This window comes from Lissotriton vulgaris, unplaced genomic scaffold (genome assembly GCF_964263255.1).
Source record: "Lissotriton vulgaris unplaced genomic scaffold, aLisVul1.2 SCAFFOLD_219, whole genome shotgun sequence".
Taxonomy (NCBI): Eukaryota; Metazoa; Chordata; class Amphibia; order Caudata; family Salamandridae; genus Lissotriton; species Lissotriton vulgaris.
Window position 1 is genome coordinate 86,578 of NW_028246735.1, and position 27,064 is coordinate 113,641.

General features: G+C 46.1%; 1 protein-coding gene across 1 annotated transcript in view; it reads right to left on the reverse strand.

Annotated features, from left to right (window-relative positions):
• LOC147665762 (uncharacterized) overlaps positions 1 to 24,917 on the reverse strand; it is a 76,176-nt gene extending 51,259 nt beyond the window's left edge. The window contains exon 1 of the mRNA XM_086949535.1: positions 24,864 to 24,917. The gene's annotated coding sequence lies outside the window, so the exon portion shown is untranslated. The remainder of the gene's footprint in view (positions 1 to 24,863) is intronic.
• Positions 24,918 to 27,064: the final 2,147 nt, after the last annotated feature.

A 27,064-nucleotide genomic window follows, 5' to 3' on the forward strand; every position in this document is an offset into this window, starting at 1 on the left:
GGATGGATGGGTGAAAGGGTGGATGGAGGGATTGGGTAAGGATGGATGGGTGAAAGGATGGATGAAGGGATAGTGTAATGATGGATGGGTGAAAGGGTGGATGGAGGGATAGTGTAAGGATGAATGGGTGAAAGGATGGATGAAGGGATAGTGTAAGGATGGATGGGTGAGAGGATGGATGAAGGGATAGTGTAAGGATGGATGGGTGAGAGGATGGATGGATGGGTGAAAGGGTGGATGGAGGGATAGTGTAAGGATGAATGGGTGAAAGGATGGATGAAGGGATAGTGTAAGGATGGATGGGTGAGAGGATGGATGAAGGGATAGTGTAAGGTTGGATGGGTGAAAGGATGGATGAAGGGATAGTGTAAGGATGGATGGGTGAGAGGATGGATGGAGGGATAGGGTAAGGATGGATGGGTGAAAGGATGGATGAAGGGATAGTGTAATGATGGATGGGTGAAAGGGTGGATGGAGGGACAGTGTAAGGATGAATGGGTGAAAGGATGGATGAAGGGATAGTGTAAGGATGGATGGGTGAGAGGATGGATGAAGGGATAGTGTAAGGATGGATGGGTGAAAGGATGGATGAAGGGATAGTGTAAGGATGGATGGGTGAAAGGATGGATGGAGGGATAGTGTAAGTATGGATGGGTGAGAGGATGGATGGAGGGATAGGGTAAGGATGGATGGGTGAAAGGATGGATGAAGGGATAGTGTAAGGATGGATGGGTGAAAGGGTGGATGGAGGGATAGTATAAGGATGAATGGGTGAAAGGATGGATGAAGGGATAGTGTAAGGATGGATGGGTGAGAGGATGGATGAAGGGATAGTGTAAGGATGGATGGGTGAGAGGATGGATGGAGGGATAGTGTAAGGATGAATTGATGAAAGGATGGATGAAGGGATAGTGTAAGGATGGATGGGTGAGAGGATGGATGAAGGGATAGTGTAAGGATGGATGGGTGAAATGATGGATGAAGGGATAGTGTAAGGATGGATGGGTGAAATGATGGATGAAGGGATAGTGTAAGGATGGATGGGTGAAATGATGGATGAAGGGATAGTGTAAGGATGGATGGGTGAGAAGATGGATGGAGGGATAGTGTAAGTATGGATGGGTGAAAGGATGGATGAAGGGATAGTGTAAGGATGGATGGGTGAAATGATGGATGAAGGGATAGTGTAAGGATGGATGGGTGAGAGGATGGATGGAGGGATAGTGTAAGTATGGATGGGTGAAAGGATGGATGAAGGGATAGTGTAAGGATGGATGGGTGAAAGGATGGATGAAGGGATAGTGTAAGGATGGAAGGGTGAAAGGGTGGATGGAGGGATAATATAAGGATGAATGGGTGAAAGGATGGATGAAGGGATAGTGTAAGGATGGATGGGTGAGAGGATGGATGAAGGGATAGTGTAAGGATGGATGGGTGAGAGGATGGATGAAGGGATAGTGTAAGGATGAATGGATGAAAGGATGGATGAAGGGATAGTGTAAGGATGGATGGGTGAGAGGATGGATGAAGGGATAGTGTAAGGATGGATGGGTGAAATGATGGATGAAGGGATAGTGTAAGGATGGATGGGTGAAAGGATGGATGAAGTGATAGTGTAAGGATGGATGGGTGAAAGGATGGATGAAGGGATAGTGTAAGGATGGATGGGTGAAATGATGGATGAAGGGATAGTGTAAGGATGGATGGGTGAGAGGATGGATGGAGGGATAGTGTAAGTATGGATGGGTGAAAGGATGGATGAAGGGATAGTGTAAGGATGGATGGGTGAAATGATGGATGAAGGGATAGTGTAAGGATGGATGGTGAGAGGATGGATGGAGGGATAGTGTAAGTATGGATGGGTGAAAGGATGGATGAAGGGATAGTGTAAGGATGGATGGGTGAAAGGATGGATGAAGGGATAGTGTAAGGATGGATGGGTGAAAGGGTGGATGGAGGGATAGTGTAAGGATGAATGGGTGAAAGGATGGATGAAGGGATAGTGTAAGGATGGATGGGTGAGAGGATGGATGAAGGGATAGTGTAAGGATGAAGGGATAGTGTAAGGATGGATGGGTGAGAGGATGGATGGAGGGATAGTGTAAGGATGGATGGGTGAGAGGATGGATGGAGGGATAGTGTAAGTATGGATGGGTGAAAGGATGGATGAAGGGATAGTGTAAGGATGAATGGGTGAAAGGATGGATGGAGGGATAGGGTAAGGATGGATGAGTGAAAGGGTCGATGGAGGGATAGTGTAAGGATGGATGGGTGAAAGGGTGGATGGAGGGATAGTGTAAGGATGAATGGGTGAAAGGATGGATGAAGGGATAGTGTAAGGATGGATGGGTGAAAGAATGGATGGAGGGATAGTGTAAGGATGGATGGGTGAAAGGATGGATGAAGGGATAGTGTAAGGATGGATGGGTGAAAGGATGGATGGAGGGATAGTGTAAGTATGGATGGGTGAGAGGATGGATGGAGGGATAGGGTAAGGATGGATGGGTGAAAGGATGGATGAAGGGATAGTGTAAGGATGGATGGGTGAAAGGGTGGATGGAGGGATAGTGTAAGGATGAATGGGTGAAAGGATGGATGAAGGGATAGTGTAAGGATGGATGGGTGAGAGGATGGATGAAGGGATAGTGTAAGGATGGATGGGTGAGAGGATGGATGGAGGGATAGTGTAAGTATGGATGGGTGAAAGGATGAATGAAAGGATAGTGTAAGGATGAATGGGTGAAAGGGTGGATGGAGGGATAGTGTAAGGATGGATGGGTGAAAGGGTGGATGGAGGGATAGTGTAAGGATGGATTGGTGAAAGGGTGGATGGAGGGATAGTGTAAGGATGGATGGGTGAAAGGGTGGATGGAGGGATAGTGTAAGGATGGATGGGTGAAAGGATGGATGAAGGGATAGTGTAAGGATGGATGGGTGAAAGGATGGATGGAGGGATAGTGTAAGGATGGATGGGTGAAAGGATGGATGAAGGGATAGTGTAAGGATGGATGAAGGGATAGTGTAAGGATGGATGAAGGGATAGGGTAAGGATGGATGGGTGAAAGGATGGATGAAGGGATAGTGTAAGGATGAATGGGTGAAAGGATGGATGGAGGGATAGGGTAAGGATGGATGAGTGAAAGGGTGGATGGAGGGATAGTGTAAGGATGGATGGGTGAAAGGGTGGATGGAGGGATAGTGTAAGGATGGATGAGTGAAAGGGTGGATGGAGGGATAGTGTACGGATGGATGGGTGAAAGGATGGATGAAGGGATAGTGTAAGGATGGATGGGTGAAAGGATGGATGGAGGGATAGTGTAAGGATGAATGGGTGAAAGGATGGATGAAGGGATAGTGTAAGGATGGATGAGTGAAAGGATGGATGAAGGGATAGTATAAGGATGGATGAGTGAAAGGATGGATGAAGGGATAGTGTAAGGATGGATGGGTGAAAGGGTGGATGGAGGGATAGTGTAAGGATGAATGGGTGAAAGGATGGATGAAGGGTAGTGTAAGGATGGATGGGTGAAAGGATGGATGGAGGGATAGGCTAAGGATGGATGAGTGAAAGGGTGGATGGAGGGATAGTGTACGGATGGATGGGTGAAAGGATGGATGAAGGGATAGTGTAAGGATGGATGGGTGAAAGGATGGATGGAGGGATAGTGTAAGGATGAATGGGTGAAAGGATGGATGAAGGGATAGTGTAAGGATGGATGAGTGAAAGGATGGATGAAGGGATAGTGTAAGGATGGATGAGTGAAAGGATGGATGAAGGGATAGTGTAAGGATGGATGGGTGAAAGGGTGGATGGAGGGATAGTGTAAGGATGAATGGGTGAAAGGATGGATGAAGGGTAGTGTAAGGATGGATGGGTGAAAGGATGGATGGAGGGATAGGCTAAGGATGGATGGGTGAAAGGGTGGATGAAGGGATAGTGTAAGGATGGATGGGTGAAAGGATGGATGAAGGGATAGTGTAAGGATGGATGGGTGAAAGGGTGGATGGAGGGATAGTGTACGGATGGATGGGTGAAAGGATGGATGAAGGGATAGTGTAAGGATGGATGGGTGAAAGGATGGATGGAGGGATAGGGTAAGGATGGATGGGTGAAAGGATGGATGAAGGGATAGTGTAAGGATGGATGGGTGAAAGGGTGGATGGAGGGATAGTGTAAGGATGGATGAGTGAAAGGGTGGATGGAGGGATAGTGTAAGGATGAATGGGTGAAAGGATGGATGAAGGGATAGTGTAAGGATGGATGGGTGAAAGGATGGATGGAGGGATAGGGTAAGGATGGATGGGTGAAAGGATGGATGAAGGGATAGTGTAAGGATGGATGGGTGAAACGATGGATGAAGGGATAGTGTAAGGATGGATGGGTGAAAGGATGGATGGATTAATGAATATATTGATGAGTGGAAGGTTGTAATGCAGGACGGATATATGAAAGGTGGACAGGATGCATGGATGGAAGAAAGTATGGTTGGATAGGTGGATGAAAAGGTGAAGGGAAGGGCAGGCAGATGAATGAATAGATGGACATTCTTAGATGCGGTGTCAGAGGATGCATGGAGAGAAATATGGAGGGAACTATCTAAGGAGGGTCAGGTTTGGCCACTTCACGTGCTTTAAGATTAGAGGGATGGTTCGTCTTTCAAGTGGGGGGTATTTTAATTTTCTGGCTACTCACTTAAATTTAAATGACATAGTGTGTGTCATCTTATTTTATATATTGACTCATTCAGACATTTTAGGCTTCTAAGCCAGCAACACCTGGAAAGATTGTTTTTGGCCACTACGTACAATGCCAATTAAAAAAGAAAATACAACTCCCAGAATACAACACTGAGGTGCATGACAAGCCAGATCATCCTGACAGTGTCACAAAAGACAATGACCCATGTAGCAGTTATGTAAAAAGTTTTTAAAACTTGAGTTTCTGGTTGTTATTTTGAGCCTTTATTATTGGCAGCATTCAAGGTCAATAGATAAAGTGGTGAAAGGACCTGTGGTAGCATTTCATGTGAAGAAGGATCATTCCGTTGATAATGGGCAAGCCTTCTCACACCTTCAAAGTAGGAAGCTTGCTAAAACCATCACAGGTGGCCACAACGGGAGTCCACCAGGGGTGGGGGCTCTGCCACTTAGGACATGCAACCCCCTCCCTCCAGTGGTCACACTGTGTAGGAAAGGCAACCCCAACTTATTGCATCTCAGCTAAGACCATGGAAACGCTGCCTCGCTGCTGCCCCTCGGTTTCCATGGGCTTTGCTGGGCTTTCACAAGTCTCTCAGATTAAATATTGTGGGGCTCAATTCGCAGGAACCCCACACAAGATTCAGACTTGTCGTTGGTTATGCCTGCTGTGTTGGTTCCTTTTCTCGACCTGTGTGTTTGGACTGTTAGGGCAGATTTATTAATATTTCACGCAACGCAGCACAGCCACCCCCCTTGCTGCACTGCGCTGCGTGAAAGGACGAGAGAGAGAGTTTATTTTATTGCACAGTTAATTAAAACCAATGCGATTCAGTACACAATAAGAAAGTTAAAATGCTCATAAAAAATGCGTTTAAGATCAATTCCATACTATAGTGCGATAAGCATAAGCGATTCAGCATAAAAATGATTTTGTTTGCCGGCCTCCCACATTAGGACATTCTGTACTTCTCATCCACTTTGTAGGCCTGTTAGTCTATTCGTACTTCCCATAAAATTCATTAATTTTGCAACATAGATGATTCATCAATGTAACTTAAATCGTATGTCCTGTTTATAGATTATTCATGGGTCAGTTTTTGGTAGTTTTTTTTCCACTGCTTTAAAAAATTTCACGAAGCTGCAACTCAGCTGAGGGTCCTGTGCTGAGAAGCAGGTTAGCACTGCACTCCTTCGTGTGCGTACCCCCTGTAGAATAAAATGGCGTTTCAGCAGGAGCTTCCTTTCTTCTTGCAGTTCTTCACACAAGCATAGCAGGTGCATCATGTCTTCAGCCCCAATGCCGCATAGCCTGCATAGTGTTTCTGCTTTCGATCTCAGCCAGTGAGGGAGGTGTAGGATACATGGTAACAGGCCCAGTCTGTATCTTAAAAAGGACAGTTTTTTTTTTGTATAACCTAGACCGAGATAAGGCTGGGAGGCTTGTGTCAGGTATGTGTTTAATACCATCCATGCGTGAGATCTTTTTGATAGGGTGGCTTTATCATGAACCCATGACTGAAGCTTGATCGATTTCTTCACCAGTTTGTTGAGTGATTTGTGATCTGCAGGGGACGCCCAGAGTTCTGCCAGCCCGGTGTTCACTATGCTCTTTTCCAGGTATTTTGCTGCTGGTGAGTTTGGGGTCTGCTCTAGCTCTTTCCATAAATAATCGTTCAACGTTCCTTCAGTCGTTTTTCTTACTTTGTCCCATGAGCAGATATATGCCCCTTGTCGTGCCAGAAGCTGTGACCGAATACCAAACTCCAATCTGATCTGTGCTGGGGAGGATCGCTTTGGAAGGCTGAAGATGATTCTGTATGCCGACACGGTTGTACTGTCAAGTGTTAGGGCATCTCTGCCTCGGTGGGCCTCACTCCCATAAGTTAGTGTTGGTAACAGTTTCGCGTATGACATGTAGTAAAGGGGTCAGAGAAGGGCCGGAGAGGTTGTTGTTTAGTGTTTTTAAGGCGATTGCCAGAGCAAGGCCTTTGCCTCTTATGCTGGCCCTTTGTTCGCTGAATTGGCCACCACTGTCAATCTTCACACCTAGATATTTGTACGACGAGGTGTCTTTAATGCGGGTGTTATTCCAGAACCACGAGAAGACTTTCTTATTTTTGTTCTTGCTGATTGTCGTTGCGTTTTTCCGAGGTTCACTGTTAAATCATTTAACTCGGAATATCTCTGGGTCGTATTTAAGAGATTTTGGAGCCCTACTCTTGTATGGCTTATTAGCACCAGGTCGTCTGCATATAAGAGGCATGGTAGATTTAGGCCTCCTAATTTTGGCGAGTGTGAGTTGCAGTTGTTTAATAAGGGCACCAAGTCCGCCAGGAACAGGTTGAGCAGTGTGGGGGCCAACACGCAGCCCTGCTTAAGGCCGTTGTTAGTTTGCATCCGCCTTGACAGCATTGAGCCATCCCCCACCTTAATCTGAATCCAAGTGTCTGTATGTAGATTGATTAACAGCTCCAACAAACCTTTTGGGATACCCCAATCATTGAGTTTTGTCCATAGTAGATTGGGGTTGATGTTGTCGAATGCCGCCTTATAGTCAATATAGCAGAGGTGCAGGGGCATTTTTTTCATCTCTGCCTTATCTATAAGCATGCCCATAGTCAGTATGTTTGTTGTTGTCCCCACTGCTTTAGCGAAGCCTGTTTGATTAACAGGTATAAGAGACTTCCTCATGGCCCATGCCTTTGGTTCTTCTAGTATTAGAACTGCAAAATACTTCGCATCATTATCGATTAGGGCAACTAGCCGATAATTTTGAGGAAGGCCTCTGTCTCCTGTTTTATATATGGGGCAATGATGGAACCCTTCCAAGTGTCTGGTAAGATGTTAGTGTACCTGATCTCCCGAAAAAGGGGTTCAAGTGCCGCTGCCCAATAGTCCATATCTTGTTTGAAGAGGACGGGCGGAATCCCTTTTGGACCCGGCGCACCTTCCCTTCTTCCTTTCTTTATTTGCCGCTTTAATATGGGTTCCAGTAATATGTGATCTGCGTCCCCTGCCGTGTCCTGGTCAATTGGGCACCTTTGTAGCCTATTGCCGACGTCATGGGCTCGTACAGGAAAAGGTTTGCTCATATTCTGATTGGCCGACAGATCTCGGTTAAAGTGGTGAAAGGGCCTGTGGTGGCATTTCATGTGAAGAAGGGTCGTTCCATTGATAATGGGCAAGCCTTCTCACACCTTCAAAGTAGGAAGTTTGCTAAAACCATCACAGATGACCACAACGGGAGTCCACCAGGGGTGGGGGCTCTGCCACTTAGGACATGCAACCCCCTCCCTCCAGTGGTCACACTGTGTAGGAAAGGCAACCCCAACTTATTGCATCTCAGCTAAGACCATGAAACGCTGCCTCGCTGCTGCCCCTCGGCTTCCATGGGCTTTGCTGGGCTTTCACAAGTCTCTCAGCTTCCATATTGTGGGGCTCAAGTCGCAGGAACCCCACACAAGATTCAGAATTGTCGTTGGTTATGCCTGCTGTGTTGGTTCGTTTGCTCGACCTGTGTGTTTGGGCTGTTAGGGCAGATTTATTAATATTTCACGCAACGCAACGCAACGCAGCACAGCCACCCCCCTTGCGTCACTGCGCTGCGTGAAAGGACGAGGGCAGGAATGCCCCATATTTACCAAGATATAGCACATTCCTGCTCTCTGCCTGCGCTGGTGCCCAGTCTACTGCCTGGCAGCAACGCAGGCACGGTTGCATCCCGGTCAAGGGTTATCCATTGCAGGCAGGATGGTTTTGTGCATGAAGGGACACCTTGCTCTCTGCCTGCGCTGGTGCACAGTCTACTGCCTGGCACCAACGCAGGCACGGCTGCATCACGGTGCAAGGTTTTTCCATTGCAGGCAGGATGGTTTTGTGCATGAAGGGACACCTTGCTATACAATATCCATCCTTTGAAGCTCTTTCTCTGAATGCGGCCCACGTGCAAAGAGCAGGAGAAATGAGGATCTTGATTCCCATTGGGCCTTCACGGGGAGGCGGAGCATTCTGACACATTCCCAGGTCTACCAGCAATGGTAAATCCGGGAATGTGCCAACATCTGTCGGTGGATGGGTGGGAACGGCAACTCGCCACCCACGGATGCCTTCCCAGGGCAGAGTAATGCAAGGCAGGGACTCGCACTGCTGTGCGTCACTCCAGATTTACCAAGCGACGCAGGGCCAGGCAATGCAAGGCAGGGACTTGCACTGCCGTGCGTTACTCCAGATTTACCAAGCGACGCAGGGCCAGGCAATGCAAGGCAGGGACTCGCACTGCCTGGTGTTACTCCAGATTTACCAAGCGACGCAGGGCCAGGCAATGCACGGCAGGGACTCGCACTGCCGTACGTTACTCCAGATTTACCAAGCGACGCAGGGCCAGGCAATGCAAGGTAGGGACTCGCGCTGCCGTGCGTTACTCCAGATTTACCAAGCGACGCAGGGCCAGGCAATGCACGGCAGGGACTCGCACTGCCGTACGTTACTCCAGATTTACCAAGCGACGCAGGGCCAGGCAATGCAAGGTAGGGACTCGCGCTGCCGTGCGTTACTCCAGATTTACCAAGCGATGCAGGGCCAGGCAAGGCAGGGACTCGCACTGCCTGGTGTTACTCCAGATTTACCAAGCGACGCAGGGCCAGGCAATGCAAGGCAGGGACTCGCACTGCCTGGTGTTACTCCAGATTTACCAAGCGACGCAGAGCTAGGCAATGCAAGGCAGGGACTCGCACTGCCTGGTGTTACTCCAGATTCACCAAGCGACGCAGGGCCAGGCAAGGCAGGGACTCGCACTGCCTGGTGTTACTCCAGATTTACCAAGCGACGCAGGGCCAGGCAATGCAAGGCAGGGACTCGCACTGCCTGGTGTTACTCCAGATTTACCAAGCGACGCAGAGCTAGGCAATGCAAGGCAGGGACTCGCACTGCCTGGTGTTACTCCAGATTCACCAAGCGACGCAGGGCCAGGCAAGGCAGGGACTCGCACTGCCTGGTGTTACTCCAGATTTACCAAGCGACGCAGGGCCAGGCAATGCAAGGCAGGGACTCGCAATGCCGTGTGTTACTCCATATTTACCAAGCGACGCAGAGCTAGGCAATGCAAGGCAGGGACTCGCACTGCCTGGTGTTACTCCAGATTCACCAAGCGACGCAGGGCCAGGCAAGGCAGGGACTCGCACTGCCTTGCGTTACTCCTGATTTACCAAGCGATGCAGGGCCAGGCAAGGCAGGGACTCGCACTGCCGTGCGTTACTCCAGATTCACCAAGCGATGCAGGGCCAGGCAATGCGGCCTTGCATGCGTTGTTTGGCAAATCTGACCAAAGTATTGTGCTGCTCTTATAACACCATGAGAGATGCAAGGGCATTGAAACAGAGTGATACATCCGGCCCTCACTGAGTTCCAGCGAGGATGCACTGTGGTTTTCAAAATGCAAGTTTAGATTTCTTTGGTCGCATTCAGTGGTGGCTAGCAGGGAATTGGGGTGGACGGGCAGGGGGACAAAATATTTTTTTGAAAACACTTATCTCCTCACAGCTGCAGTCTCTCCTCCATCGTTGCTTTGCTTCCTGATGAGTCCTGGAAGCAGAAATCACACAGGCTCCCCTAAGCCAATCACAACTCTGCAATGCAGCATTGTTATTGGTCTGAGCACTGTGGTTCGGCGCTCAGAGAGGGACTGGGAGCATGTGCATATTTTTTACCCAGACTGTGTATTACAGCCCGGTGGAGAACATGCTAAGTGCACATGACTGTTTGACCGGCACAAGACTCGTGGCGAAACCATTATGCGCCAAAACAATAAAGGAAGTATAGAGGAATTGATATAATCACCCTCCTTATAGATCTACATAAACAAAAAGATTCTGTCAAAAAAAGTGCAAGTGTTAAAATATATGGGTTTTTTTAATAAACATTTTTTAAAATAAAAAGGTGTAGAATAAGGCTCTTCCTCAGATTGGTGAGATGAAGGCACTATGTGCTTTTAAAATACCCCTCACACACTAAGAATCCCTTAGTGTCATGCTTCATCATGGGGGTCTTCCCGTCCCTCTACGGGGCGGGGCGTGCTACGACCTACGAGCTACGTGGGAGCACTATTTTGGTGATGAAAGACTATGTGTTAGTGCACTGTGAATGGAATTTGTGAGGTGTAGGGACCTTGTGATGTGAATAAAAATGTTAAAAATTCCCTGGCTAGTGGAAAAAATAATTTTATTCGCTTCCCTTGCTGGGAATGTTAAAAAGGGGTTGTGAGGTAGGGCTGTTGGCACCTACCAGGTCGACATGTTTCACAGACAGTCCCCTACTGTCTGCTCATCAGGACCTCTGATGGTCCCTACTACAAGGTACTCAGTTCTAAAGTTTGCCTAGAGTCCTACAAACTAATAGCAAAAATACGCTGTCAGTTTGTGCTTTGGGGCATGAGTTGGCCCAGGTTGAAGCTAGAAAATATTTTTAAAAAAAGACGCAATGGTCTCTGTAAAGAAAGAGGGAAAAATAGGAAAAATGGCAACATTAGGGATTTTTGAAGGTTTAAATTGTGGAGATCCTGGGACAAAAAATAATGATTGGGATGAGTTGGAAGAACTGAGAAGAACACAAATCAAGACAGCAATCCATGGGCTATTGATGTCTGAATATCTTAAAGTGAATACTGCTCCAGCGGGCCTCATAGTACGCAATGAACCTTTTATTTTCCTGGAAGACAAACCTTCAAAATTGATTGGTCCCAAATCTCGTGGCGATGCACACAAGATTGGATTGTGCTAATAATAAAGACCGCGAGCAGACTAGCAACAGACCTAAAAGTGGAGATACAGACAATAGAAGTAAGACTAAAGAACTATGAATCTCCAGCAACCCTAAAGAAATATCTCAACGAATTGAACAAGACACTAAATGAATTTGAAATGTCTTTGAAACAAAGCAAATATGAGAAACTCAAGAAAGATACAAGTAGATGGACCAAAGAAAAAATGTACCCTTATATTAAGGATGACTATAAACCATCTCGTGAAAACACCACTGAGGATGAATCATCAGATACTGGGTCCAGCAGCTCGAGTTCGAGTAGGAATAGAAGCCCTAGACAACAAGGCAGAGGGAGAAGCTTCCGAAGACCAAACTATCGAGGCACAAGAGGATGGAACAACTATCCCCCACATATGATGTTTCCAGCACCCACAGGGGCCACCCCAACCCTGGGGTTATCAACAACAGGATTATGGATACTTTGACCATACGTCTTTTTTAGGGGCACGCCAAGGACACAACAAAGGAAGGAACAGGAGAGGAACCAATGTGCACTGGGACACCATAACAGAGGATCCACCGAGAGTGTCCACGAGGAGTATGACAGGGGCATCAAAAAAATGAGCCTAGTAGTGAACCTTACAGACATTGAACTATCTGAACCACAGAAAAAAGTATTAGAAAAGGGACTTGGATATGTCCCTACAGCCAACTTGGATAAATTCCATCTATGTAAGGAGATACAGGAGTTCATGAGACGCTTAAAACTCCAAGTCTTCTTTAAAGACAAAGAAGACAACCAAAACAATGGAGATACAGGACTCAAACCAAGATCTAATTTCACCCCAATGGATAACACACTACCTGTGGAACTACTTGTATTTGAGAATGCTGTTATGAAGGAACTTGAAGAATTGAATTCAACAAATAAACGAGTGTACCAAAATATCTCCAAAGAGGAACGCATAGCCCTGCGCAAATTAAGTAACAACAAAGAAGTGGTAATAAAACCAGCAGATAAAGGGGGTGCCACTGTAATTCAAAGCAAAGGGCAATATGACAATGAGTGCATGCGACTTCTGAGAGACCAACGAAATTACGAAATCCTTCGAGAAGACCCAACTGAGAAAATAAGAACAAAGATCACCACGATGGTTGAGGAAGCCTTGGCCCATGATTGGATCACGAAAAAAGAAGGGGAATTTTTATGCCAAAAAAATCCAAAGACCCCCTACCTGTATACATTGCCAAAGATCCACAAAAGCCTACAAAATCCCCCTGGACGCCCGATAGTTTCCGGAATAGGTTCGATCTTGGAACCTGTGTCCAAATTCGCAGATGCCTTCCTAAGACCGATGGTCCAACGGACATCCACGTACCTTAAAGACACTAAGGATGTACTGAACCTCCTTGAAGATCAGACTTTCAACCCTGAAACCCAGCTTCTGATCAGCTGTGACGTAGAATCTCTCTACACGAGCCTACCACACCATGAGACCTTGACAATTATTGAAGACGTGCTCTTTGAGGAAGAATGGGACTACCAAACTTCACGTAATGTCATTATGGAGTGTTGCTCTCTGGCATTAAAAGAGAACTTTTTCAAATATGAGGGTACCATATACCTCCAAAAACATGGGACCAGCATAGGGAGCACATTTGCTCCCAGCATAGCTGGTCTCTATGTCCACCACCTAGAGGTCACCAGGATCCTGAACCCTAGGAACCCTTTCAGCAATAACATCAGAACCTGGAGGAGGTACCTCGATGATATCCTTATCATCTGGGATGGAGATGAAAAAACCTCTAAACAATTCCTAACATGGTTGAACCTACAGAATGATTTTCTAAAATTTACAAGTACCACCTCGAACAGCAATTTGGTTTTTCTGGACCTAAATATCTTCCCCAAAGATGGGAAGTTGATGACCACAACTCATTTTAAAAGTACATCAAAAAACTGTTTGTTAATGTACCAAAGTTTTCACCCGAAACATTTGCGGGATAACTTGCCCTACGGTCAGTTCCTACGACTTCGTAGGAACTGCACAGAGGTCAGCAACTTCAAACTTCAATCAAAAGACCTAATGAAAAAACTAGAAGAACGACATTACCCGAAAAAAATCATTGATAAAGCCTACAAACAAGCAAGGAATAACTCTAGAGAAAGTCTTCTTGAAAATAAGATTCGGAAGGAGGAAGAGCAAAGACCAATTTGCGTTACCACATTTAATACTAGCTCGAATCAGGTGACTAAGATCATCAACAAGAACTGGAAAATTCTGAATAGTGGCAACCTCCAACTGCCAAAACCAATCTTCTCCCATAAAAAAGCACAGAGCATTCGAGACTTGCTGGTTCATACTAGACCAAAAATCGACCGCAGTAAACATGCGAAGAATGCAAACTTTGTACAAGGCCACAATCCCTGCGGGAATTGCAAGGTCTGTTGCTTGACCAGAAAAAGTACCACAATTACCTTTAATGATGGAACAAAGTGGGAACAGAGAAACTTCAGCAACTGTAATAGCTCAAACGCTGTGTATCTTATTAAATGCCCATGTAACCTGGAATATGTGGGTATGACCAGCCGGGCCATCAAGATAAGGATAGGAGAGCACAAAAGTACTGTGAAATGCAAAAAATCTAGCACTAAACTGACCAACCATTTCTTATAAATGGGTCACAAAGCAGAGGAGATGTCCTGGACAATAATTGAATTGGTCGCAAGAGAGGAACAACTCCTACAAAAGGAACAAAGTTGGGTGTTCAGAATTAAATCCAACAAAAACGGCCTGAACTATGACATCCCGTGGAGCCGATTATAAATATGTACATCAAATTGCTTGAGAAGCGGTCCCAATTTCACATAAAGTGGCTATCTGACTACCCAATGACCTCCCTAACCACTAGTAGAACCCATGAGAGGTAGAACCTAGTAGGGATATTTAAGAGAGCCTGTGTACCCCAGTCTTGGAAAATACAATTAAATTAGTACACTCAAATACTGCATGAAAACTAGCTAGAATCCTTGTCCCCAGTACCCAGTCACATAATACCATCTCTTTGCATATTTTAATATATTTTAACATATCCATATGGAGCAACCCCATGCTGATAATAATTAAAAAGAAAAAAAATCAGAATTCTTCAATGAGCGACATAGAAGAAATACTGCTGTTCCAAAACACGCGGCCATTTTGGGTTGACATTCTAGTGTCTGCAATCAGTCAGAGGACGATGACACCACACAACCGGCATTCATAAAACGATGATAGCGATGCTAAGCCGGTGTTACTTCGGAGCGGCACGGGGCAGGAATGAAGCATTGAATACTAGCGGTTACGTAAGTACGAGACTGCGACCAGCAGTCGGGTAAAGCAGGTCTTCTCATAAACATGAGAAAAAAACTGCTCTCCCGAACTATGTTATCTAACTAGAGGGTGCGGCTTTATTTATTCTTGCAGTTGACCGAGTTTGAAAACCCTCGTTTTGCCGGCTCATGAGGCACGTAATCAGAACTTGAAAAGTATGTATATATGATTATACTCACGTTCATCCCTAATTTATAACATTTTCGTTTGCATTCACAACTCGGACGACGAGTAAACTGATTGCAAAAAATAAGTGCCTAACATGAAAAATTACAAAGACATGAGGCACAGCATGTATATATGTATATATTTATGTTCATCCCTAATTCATTATCGCTTGCATTCGCAACTCGGACAACAAGTAAACCGATTGCAAAAAACAAATGCCTAACATGAAGAATTACAAAAACAAGGGAGCAAATGGGTGTCTGCCTTTATGTATGAGTCATATGTACGTGTGTCTTGTCGAGACTATATGTGTTGTTACATGGAAATGAACAGGCTCAACAAGATGGAGCATATTACCTTGGGTAAAGAATTATGGCCAAATTCCAGTGGCATTGCTAATACAGCAGAGAAGTGTATGCATGATACTATGTTCAATGAAAAATGAGCTATTTGTGAACTATGTGCTAAAACTGAATACATCCATTGTGTTATTTTTTTTCCTATTTTTCCCACTTTCTTTACAGAGACCATTGCGTCTTTTTTTGAAAATATTTTCTAGCTTCAATCTGGGCCAACTCATGCCCCGAAGCACAAACTGACAGCTTATTTTTGCTATTAGTTTGTAGGACTCTAGGCAAACTTTAGAACTGAGTACCTTGTGGTAGGGACCATCCGAGGTCCTGATGAGCAGACAGTAGGGGACTGTCTGTGAAACATGTCGACCTGGTAGGTGCCAACAGCCCTACCTCACAACCCCTTTTTAACATTCCCAGCCAGGGAAGCGAATAAAATTATTTTTTCCACTAGCCAGGGAATTTTTAACATTTTTATTCACTTCACAAGGTCCCTACACTTCACAAATTCCATTCACAGTGCACTAACACATAGTCTTTCATCACCAAAATAGTGCTCCCGCGTAGCTCGTAGGTCGTAGCACGCCCCGCCCCGTAGAGGGACGAGAAGACCCCCATGATGAATCATGACACTAAGGGATTCTTAGTGTGTGAGGGGTATTTTAAAAGCACATAGTGCCTTCATCTCACCAATCTGAGGAAGAGCCTTATTCTACACCTTTTTATTTTAAAAAATTTTTATTAAAAAAAACCCATAATTTTAACACTTGCATTTTTTTTGATAAAATCTTTTTGTTTATGTGAAACCATTATGCGCACTTAAGTGCATGAACCATTCCTCCCCGTGTGACACCAGCCCTGCCCCACCCTAACCCATCCCCGTAGCTAAGAAAAACAAAACGATAATAACACTGTTATTATCCTTTTATTGTCCCTTTTTCCTGGTCTGAGAGCAGTGGGGCGACGCTCCTCCGCCTTAGCTAAGTAGCCGCCCCTGGTAATATTTGCCTGTTCCTCATGAAGATTGGTGACGAGCCGCAGAATTAGATTAAATCCTTTTTCATTAGATGAATATAACTGTGCACTTAAGTACTGTGCGGTTGATAGTTGCTTAGATGAGGACAATGAGCGCCACTAAGGCTAACTTTAAACGTGAGTTCTAGATAGATGACGAAATTGATGAACGTTTTGAGTTGTGGGGTAAAACACTACCCTGAGGAAGTCAAAGCCATTTAACTCAGAGAAACACGTGTCGGCCGGTGGTCATCTTAATAAAAACGATCCGTCTCTAGTCAGGATCTCATTACTTGAGAGTCATTTGTTTGTTTTCTTTTGCTGAAATATTTTGTCTCACTCAGGATATTTGTAAAAGATTGTGAAATAATACTTTATACTAATAAACTATATTTTCATGTTGTAATATATCCCTTTGACTCCCCTCAAGAATAATCCTGTGCTGGGTTGCTACAGAGGAAGTACAGTAAAGTCAGCAGGAGGAGAGTGTCAGAGGAAGAGAGTTTAATGGGATAAAACATCTAAAGGTGGAGGAGGAGAACTGAAGGGAGAGAAAAGGAATCAGGCAAGGCTAAGGTTGAGCGAGAAAGACTGGGAATGAGAGGAGGGCAAAGGAGGAAAGAAAGGGAAGGGTAAAGAGGAGAGCGAGGAGTGGGTAGGACGAGGAGGGGGTAGGACGAGGAGTGGGTAGGACGAGGAGTAGGTAGGCCTGATGAGTTTGAACCGCCTCAGTGGGAGGAAGCCATAGTAGGCAGGTTAGGGAGTGAGAAGTTAAAAAGTGTTTGCAAGAGGACCCATGCAGGGAAGGTGCTTTGTCAGTAGGATTGGGTGGTAATGGGGGTTGGGCTTCAGATTTCCCATCAATCACGCTGGTTGGAATACATTATATTAAGAGCATAGTACAAGGGCTGCTTAAAGAGAAGCAGGAAGGGAGAGGACTGCCAATATTGGGGTACTTACAACTCAATATTTTGTAAAATAACCATATGTTAAGACCTTTAAAACAGAGACTAGAGAGTGTGGCTGGGTGTTTTTTACATGTATATGTAGAATCCCATGGGAAATCCGACAAACACCTCTCCAAATCCAACTTAAAGCACCTGTAGCCAACGGTTTACTACAATTTACTGCAGAACAGGGGCGGCTCCTCCGCTAAGGCGGAGGAGGGTCGCCCTACTTCTTTCAAAGCAGAGAAAAAAGAAGAAAGAAAATGATAATAACTTCATTATTATAATTTGGGGAGGGTAACTGCGGGGCTGGGTTAGGGCGGGCGGGCTAAGGTCACAGAGGGAAGAGTGGTGGGCACACTCTAAGTGTTGATGACTGTTTGGCCAGCCATTTTGGGCCGGCCAAACAGTCATGCGTACTTTGCATGTTCCCCACCAGGCTACACAACACAGCCTGGTGAGGAACATGCCCAGTCTGCCATTCCCCATTTGAGGACCAAACCAGGGCGCTCAGACCAATCACAACACTGCATTCAGTGTTGTAATTGGCTTAGGGAGGGAATCTGTGTTTGCTTCCAGTTCCTGCTTTTGTTCGGGGACGTCGGCAGGGAAGCGGAGGAGAGTCGCTCCCAGCCGAAGAGGTAAGTGTTTTTTTGGGGGGTGGTTTCATCCCCCCTCGCCCACCCCTCCAACCCGTTCCCTACCAGCCACCACTGCTACAGAATACATTTATTAGGGAGGTGTAACACCCTGAACATCCCACCCGGAACCTACACCCCTGGATCCATGACGTGCCACATCCCCAGCTGGTCTCTGGTTGTTCACCGATGGCTTGTTACAGGTTGTTACTTCTTGATCGCCTAGATGCCGATTACAATTTGGGAGTTATCGGCTCCATCGGAATTGGGAGAAATACACTGAATCTGGGGATCTTTGTTAATTCAGCTTGAGTTTACCCTATTTAATACCAGGCAGTGTCCTGTGTGAAACTCCTTAATCAGTCAATCAATTGGATATAGCGTGACCAATCATCGGTAAGTGTATCTATGCGCTGGATGTGAACTTCTGGGAGAAATGAAGAATTACACAAAGAACTTGGTGCAGTGTTCCCGATTCTTCAGTGCCCTCACTTTTATAAGTGTACCCTTAGTATCCAACTTGTAATGGGGCAGTTTCTTCCTTTCTTCCCCTGCCCCCAATATCAGTAACACCAGGGGTGGTGAGGGGTAGATTTACCATGCCACATAGTGGCCCACCTGAATCACCTCATAATGGCAAAATGCAGGAGCGGGCTTGTGTGCCTCAAGGACAGTGTGTCCCTTGCACCTTGTCCCTTACAGTGTGTCACTTGCAGCTTGTCCCTTACATTGTGTCCCTTGCAGCTTGTCCCTCACAGTGTGTCACTTGCAGCTTATCCCTCTCAGGTTGGCCCTTGCAGCTTATCCCTCCCAGGTTGGCCCTTGCAGTTGGTCCCTTACACTTTCAGCCTGATTCATGAAAGACCCGTTTTGCGAGTCTCTAATAGCGATTCATAAGGAATCGCTATTAGAGGCTCGCAAAACGGGATTCATGTAGGAATAGCAAACTCATCAGAGAGAGCTCGATTGTCTGCGAGCAGATTTTCAAGCAGGGTTGGACAAGGATTTGAAGGAAAAGTGGGACATTAGTAATTTACAGCAGTTTGCTTACGGTGAGAAGTGTGGACGTCTCCTGGCATGGAAGGCCCGAGCCGACAGAACAAGAAATCAGATAGACAGTTTGGTTTTATCAGGTACAGGGGAAAAAACTAACGAGGATGACTGTATCAGAGAAGAAGCAAAGAGATACATGCAGTCTCTTTATGGACCTAACTCCTCTAGGGGTAAGCAACAAGCAGAATCCTGGTTTGCAAATGTCCAGCTCCCTAAGCTATCTGAGACTGATTGTTCTTACCTTAGTTCAGAAATCAAAGAAGGGGAAGTCAGGGCTCAGGTGGCGAAAATGGCTAAGGGCAAAGCCGCAGGCCCAGATGGGCTTCCAGTGGAGCTGTTTAAGATCGTTTTAGAGCAGATCATAGGGGTTCTGACCCTATTGTTTAACGAAGTCTTACTCAGGGGAGGACAGGTCCCCAGGTCTTGGGCGGAGGCAACGGTCACATTATTGTTGAAGCCAAATAAGGACCCGAGTAGGATAGAGTCCTACAGGTCCATTTCACTTCTAAATGTTGACTATAAAATATTCGCGGGGGTATTGGCTACGAGACTAGCAAAGGTAGTAAAATCGGTAGTACATTGTGACCAAAGGGGCTTCATTCCGGACAGGCAGCTCAATGAGCTGACCTTTCAAGTGGTGGCTGCCATTGATGTAGCTCAAGAAAAGAAACTGCCTCTGACCATAGTAGCAGTAGACGCCGCGAAGGCATTTGACCAAGTTGACTGGAACTACTTGTGGTTGGCGATGAAAAAATTTGGCTTTCCGATGAACTACATAACAGCCATTAAGCTTTTATACTCAGACCCAACAGCAAAGGTCCTAGTAAATGGTTCTTTAACAGAGCAGTTTCATATCTCCCGAGGCACTCGTCAGGGATGTCCCCTATCCCCCCTTTTGTTTGACTTGTATATAGAGCCCTTCGTTTGTTTATTAAGAGCCGATCCAATAATTAAACCCTTCAAGATTGCGGATATGGAGTTTAAGTTGGCTTTGTACGCGGATGACTTGTTAATGTATACAATAAATCCGGATGTGGCAATCCCCAGACTATTAGATCTTGCAAAGGGGTTTGGTAACATTTCGGGGTACTCAATCAATGCTGAAAAGACGGAAATAATGGAATGGAACCAGCAGTCTAGCTCGATAGGGAAGAAGAATAAAATGAGGTACCTGGGAATCCATTTGGTCAATGAGATAGATGAAATCCCCAAAACTAATCTAGAAAGGATCATTAAAGATACAATTGCTCTATTGCAACGTTGGTCCTCTCTGCCTCTAAACATATACGGGAGAGTGAATCTCCTGAAAATGATAGTGCTCCCTAAGGTTACTTTTCTATTTAATGCCATCCCATTATCTTTTCCAGCACCCTTAATTAAAAAACTACAAGGAAAACTGGGCTCATTCATTTGGAATGCCAAAGGCCCTCGCATAGCATGGAAGAAATTAAGAAGGGGTCTCAAGACAGGAGGACTCGCCTTTCCAGATTTAATGCTGTATTGCCTCGCTTTTCATTTTAAGCATTTTAGAATTATGGCGGGTCATATGGACCAATCATCAATGGGGTTGCTATTCTCTGTTCTATTAAAGGAGGTTCCTCAGGGCTCCAGTTTTTTTCTTTATAAGTTTGGGGACCCAAAATTCTTTAAAAAAGTAAGGTTGAAGATTTTAAGGTCAGCCTTGAAAAATTGGGTATTTGTAAGGATTAAACTAAACATTACTTATTACGCGCCGCAGGCACCCATATGGGACTCACCAGGCCTCCCAGCCTGCCTTAATGATCAACTGTCACTACCTTTGAAACAGGCAGGGCTGCAGAGGTGGGGAGATCTGCAGGGAGATGGCCAACTCTTAAGCTGGGACGCATTGTTCAATCTAACTAGGGGGGCCCTGACGCGGTTTAAATACTACCAATTGTCAGGCTGGTGGACAACGAGATCTGGGATACCAAATGATAATAACCCCCCTAACCCTAAATTTGATGCGGTAGCTAGAAGGGGTAAGTGGAAAAGCCAAATATCTTTTTGGTATTCGGCAATGTTAGAAGGGGAGGATGTGACGGAGGCTGAAATCAGTAAATTGTGGTGTAACGCCTTTACCCCGACTAACGGGCCTTTTTTGCATTCTTGGCGCGACTCCTTCAGGGTGTTAAATGCTGTAATCAAGCCGGCTGCGTTGAAAAGGAATCACCTATACACTATGTATAGGGTCTATATAACTCCGAAGAAACTGGCAAAATTCTCAAATATTGACTACAATTGCCCAAGGTGTGGCCTCTTGAAAGCAGACGATGTTCATATGTTTATGGATTGTCCTGATTTAGCGGAATATTGGGGGAAGATAAAGAAATTTCTCGAAGAAGTCCTCTTAATGCCCATAGCACTCCCAAGGTTCACAGTCATGTTTGGGCTTGTGATGAACTATCAAGTTAATGACCTTCCCACTAAATTTGTATTTTTTATCATCCTCTTAGCAAGGCGCGAGATTTGTAGGGCATGGAAAGATCCAACTCCCCCAACCTTTGCTAATTGCCTGAGGCAGATTATGTTAACTTGTAAATCAGATGTGGCATGCGATCCCAGAAGCGTGACGAATGTTTGGGCAGCCTTGGTGGCATGGCAATCTCGATGATTGGTTTTCCAATGATTTGTCTGGAGCCCTGCTGGTTCCCCGTACTCCTAAGTAGCAAAGGGCGCACACGGATCGGCGAAAGAAAAGGAGTTTGGAGGGGAAGGTAGTGGCTGCTTGAGGGTACGGGCAAACCAACGTGCATCAGGCCAAAACCAACGAGGGTCGGCGCAGAACGGCCAGCAGTGCATGGAGGAGCCAGTGTCCCATCAAGAGTTCCATCTGTGATATATGAGGATTACCAAAAAAAAAAAAAAAAAAGGAATAGCAACATTTTTTGCGATTCCTAATGATTCCTTATTTGCGATTAGCAAATTGCTAATCGCAAATAAGGAATAACTCCCCATTCATTCCTATGGGCCAAAAGGCCCATAGGAATGAATGGGGAGTATTCCTTATTTGCGATTAGCAATTAGCTAATCGCAAATAAGATAGCGATTTAAAGGGTGCCAGGGGTGTCCAGAGGACACCCTGTAGCACCCCTTAAATGCTAATTTAAACAGGTGTTGCGCACACACATGTCCAAAGGACATGTGTGTGTGCAACATGCAACTCAGAAAAATGCTTTTAAAAGCATTTTTCTGAGTTTTCGCTATTTACCACGAGGTTTGACCTCGCTGTAAATAGCGTGCCGAAATTGCGAATTCGCAAATTTTAAATGGATGATGAATTGCATTTAAGGAATCTCAAATAGAGATTCCTTAAATGTAATTCCTCGCAAAATTGCGAAATCGCTTTTACCGATTTTTGCATTTGGGATGATGAATCCCAAATGCAAAAATCACACTCGCAAAGGGCCAGATTCTGAGAATCTGGCCCTTTGCGAACGCAAATCAGCTTGATGAATCAGGCTGTTTGTCTCTTACAGCTTGTCCCTTACAGTTTGTCCCTTGCAGCTTGTTTTATACAGTTTGTCCCTTACAGCTTGTCCATCACAGTGTGTCCCTTGCAGCTTGTCCCTTACAGTATGTTCCTTGCAGCTTGTCCCTCACAGTGTGTCCCTTGCAGCTTGTCCCTCACAGTGTGTTCCTTGCAGCTTGTCCCTCACAGTGTGTCCCTTGCAGCTTATCCCTCTCAGTTTGACCCTTGCAGTTGGTCCTTCACAGTTTGTCTCTAGTAGCTTGTCCCTAGCAGTATGCTCCCTGCAGCTTACCTCTCACTGTTTGTCCCTTGTAGCGTGCCTCTCACAGTTTGTCCCTTGCAGCTTGTCCCACAGTTTGTCCTTTTACTTCTTGTCCCACAGTTTGTCCCTTTGCTGCTTGTCCCACAGTTTGTCCCTTGCAGCTTGTTTTACACATGTTGTACCTTGTTACTTACAGTTTGTCCCTGGCAGCTTGTCCCTCACAGTGTGTTTCTTGCAGCTTGTCCCTCACAGTGTGTTCCTTGCAGCTTGTCCCTCACAGTATGTCCCTTGCAGCTTGTCCCTCACAGTGTGTTCCTTGCAGCTTGTCTCTCACAGTGTGTTCCTTGCAGCTTGTCCCTCACAGTGTGTGCCTTGCAGCTTGTCACTTACAGTATGTCCCTTGCAGCTTGTCCCTCACAGTGTGTTCCTTGCAGCTTGTCCCTCACAGTGTGTTCCTTGCAGCTTGTCCCTCACAGTGTGTTCCTTGCAGCTTGTCCCTCACAGTGTGTCCCTTGCAGCTTATCCCTCTCAGGTTGGCCCTTGCAGTTGGTCCTTCACAGTTTGTCCCTTGCAGCTTGTCCCTCACAGTGTGTTCCTTGCAGCTTGTCCCTCACAGTGTGTCCCTTGCAGCTTATCCCTCTCAGGTTGGCCCTTGCAGTTGGTCCTTCACAGTTTGTCCCTTGCAGCGTGTCCCAAACAGTGTGTCCCTTGCAGCTTGTCCCTCACAGTATGTCCCTTGCAGCTTGTCCCTCACAGTGTGTCCCTTGTAGCTTGTCCCTCACAGTATGTTCCTTGTACTATGTCCCTAGTAGCTTGTCCCTCGCAGTTTGGCCCTTGCAAAATGTCCCATGCAACTTGTCCCTAGCAGTATGCCCTTTGCAGCTTGCTGCTCACAGTGTGTCCCCTGCAGCTTGTCCCACACAGTTTGTCCCTTGTCCCACCGTTTGTCCCTTGTCCCACAGTTTGTCCCTTGCTGCTTGTCCCACAGTTTGTCCCTTGCAGCTTGTTTCACACAGTTTGTCCCTTGTCGCTTACAGTTTGTCTCTTGCAGCTTGTCCCTCACAGTTTAACGCTTGCAGCTTGTCCCTTACAGTTTGTCCCTTTCAGCGTGTCCCCTACAGTTTGTCCCTAGTAGCTTGTCCCTCACAGTTTGGCCCTTGAAATATGTCCTGTGCAACTTGTCCCTAGCAGTATGCCCTTTGCAGATTGCCTCTCACTGTATGCCCTTTGCAGCTTGCTGCTCACAGTTTGTCTCTTGCAGCTTGTCCCACACAGTTTGTCCCTTGTCCCACAGTTTGTCCCTTACTGCTTGCCCCACAGTTTGTCCCTTGCAGCTTGTTTCACACAGTTTGTCCCTTGTCGCTTACAGTTTGTCTCTTGCAGCTTGTCCCTCCCAGTTTGTCTCTTGCAGCTTGTCCCTCACAGTTTGTCGCTTGCAGCTTGTCCCTTACAGTTTGTCCCTTTCAGCGTGTCCCCTACAGTTTGTCCCTTGCAGTTTGTCCCTCACAGTATGCCCCTTGCCCCTTGTTCCTTACAGTTTGCCCCTTTCAACTTGCTCCTTACAGTTTGTTGCTTGCAGCTTGTCCCTCACAGTTTGTCCCTTGCAGCTTGTCCATCACAGTTTGTCCCTTGCAGCTTGTCCATCACAGTTTCTCCTTGCAGCTTATCCCTCACAGCTTGTCCTTGCAGCTTGTCCCTCACAGTTTGCCCCTTGCAGCTCACTGTCCACCTGAGCTCTGTAGAGCTACCTTGAGTGTCCTGAATGTATTTACCTGGGAGAAGAAGCTGCAGCACAGAAGGTTTCATGAACAGGGCAAGTTAATAAACATGCTTATCTTTCATGACGCTAATAAGGTGGAATGAGATCACTTACAGTAAGGCAATCCTTAAACCAGAAGGCAGATTGCCTTAAAGTTTTTAATACCAGACCAAATGGGCAAGGGCTCAGTAAGGTTCTAAATGTCCTAGAATGCAAAGTACTTTTGTGTCTAAAGGCAGGACTAGCCAAAGGATGCAATGTTTCAACCCTCACTCTAGACCGGAATCGTTGTGGTTTCTGGGTGCCATGCCCTCACAAAATAAATACTCCACCTCGCCCTCTACTCACCTCAGCTTCACAAACTTCAGTTTCTCTTCACAATTGCAGCTCCTGTCCACAGCTTCTTCTGCCTTCCCTTCTAGCAGCCCTTCCTTTTATCCTATTACCTCCTGCAATGGCTTACTATGCCCAACCCATTCTCCTCCTCTTCCTCCTCCCGCCCAGTTAACCTGAGGTGAAGTGGATTCCCAGGACAATGCTGGCCTGGTACCAGAGATCCAGGTGACATTTACTGATGGGCCTCCAGGGCTCAGGTCAGGAGACTCCTTTGGCTCGCAGCAATCGTTCAGTGCCAAGCTGCTGCCTCATCACAGCTTCTTGTACCCAAGGGCCAATCCACCATCCCCTATTTCTCTAAACTCTCGATCCCTGCACAAAAATTATTTGCCCACAATCCTAAACCTCTGAACTCACACTCTTTTGCAGGGTTTCCCCTCCTGAGATTAATTTCCCCCTTCAAACAAGCGAAATCCCTCCACAATGCGATCACCTGCTCTAATGTAATGGGGAATGCATTGTAATGGATTGCGTTGCAAAGCCCTGTGTTGTAAAATATTTTGCGGTGTAAAAACTGCAGGGTAATGGCACGCGGAGTAAAAGTGTGTGGGGTAAAGTGTCCTATTCGGAGATATCACCAACCACCATTACATTACAATGGACACATCTGTACTCTTCGAAAGAATAGGTGTGCTATGGCTGCTCCCTCACGCTGAACTACAGATGACTTTCATAATGCTGCCCTTGATAGAGGTGACATCCTAAGGGACAATATGCATTTTGCATAATCTTGTAGTGCTCATGTAAATTCATATAGCCAGAGACACAGCAATAAAGGCAACTCCCATACGTTTCTTTAGGCACAAATTCAGGAATGTTCTTTCACGCCCTTGCAAATGTCCCGAGAAGGCCTAAATGTATCAGGCCGAAGCGCGTCAACACTCTTCCAGAGGAGTTCACAACTTGAATCACTGTAAAGGTTTCATTCACACCAAGTTCCAGTTGCAATCTTCATTAGGGATGTATCCATTATGTAGATGTCAAGTACCTTAAAGGCTAACCGGTACCGTTAGAGAACACTGCCTATATAGGTTCAGAAGCAGTGCTACAATGAAATGAGGTGCTTTTTAGGTCGAGCCTACAGTGCTTGCACTGGACGATGACCTGTTGTCTGTACCTTGTGGAGTCTGACTCCTCCCACGCTTTGGATTGGCTTTTGTGTTTGTCATGTAAAAATCGTCGCCTCCAAATGGCAAAAGATTGGTGAATGTCCCACCTTAGTTACATATAGTTCACTCCCATGTAGTATAGCCCGGGAGCGAGCAGCGGCGCACATGCTGCTTGCATGCCTTCATCTTGTTGTTTTCATTATTTCCACATTGCCTTCTGTACACGATCTTGACTGCTGTGCTCAGTTCACCATCCTTACCGCTAGCCCCACCCTCTCACCCTTCCTGGGCTCGGCCACTTCTTTGGGGACTGCCTGTAATTGCTTCTATGAACACAGGCTTTACTTACCAATTCTCTGTTCATACGTGTTGGCAGTGTTGAAGTCGCGTGTTTATTCATATGGACTGTCTCAATCCGTCTTCCTCTGCTAGGGGGGAGCTTCACCTTGTGTAGCTGGCATCCTGGACACCTCGGGTGCAGGGATGCGTTCCAAGTGCGCGTGGCCCAATGGGCTTAGACAGGCTCTGCCCCTGCCGGGGCAGAATGAAGCGAGTCCAGGACCCTCGGTGAGAAGGAGGAGCTGGGGGCACGGGAAGAAAGCTCCCACTCCCCAATGATCAACCCAGACTGAATGACTGGGAGGAACTGATGAATGGAATATGATACTAGGATAGCACAACATGCGGAAATGGATCACCTCTAGGCACCCCTTGACCGAAAGAGTGAGTGCGCAAATGTTTCAGCAAAGGTAGGCTGGTGTTTTAGAAATCAATAAGAATCATTGTAAATACCTCACTGGGAGGTTTAAACACGCCCTCGCATGGGCCACATTATGACCTGCACAAGGACAGAGGGCCATATTATCAAGAAAGGGCATATTATCAAGCCCATTATCGCCGCTTAAGCGGCAGTTTCCTGCCAATAAAAGCGGCGATAATATATTGCCCTTTCTTGATAATATGGCCCAGAGTTCCCCATAGTCTTCATTGCTGTCCTTACATGGTCATGCCTTCCCTGTCGGAGCAAAGGGGAGAGGATGTTTC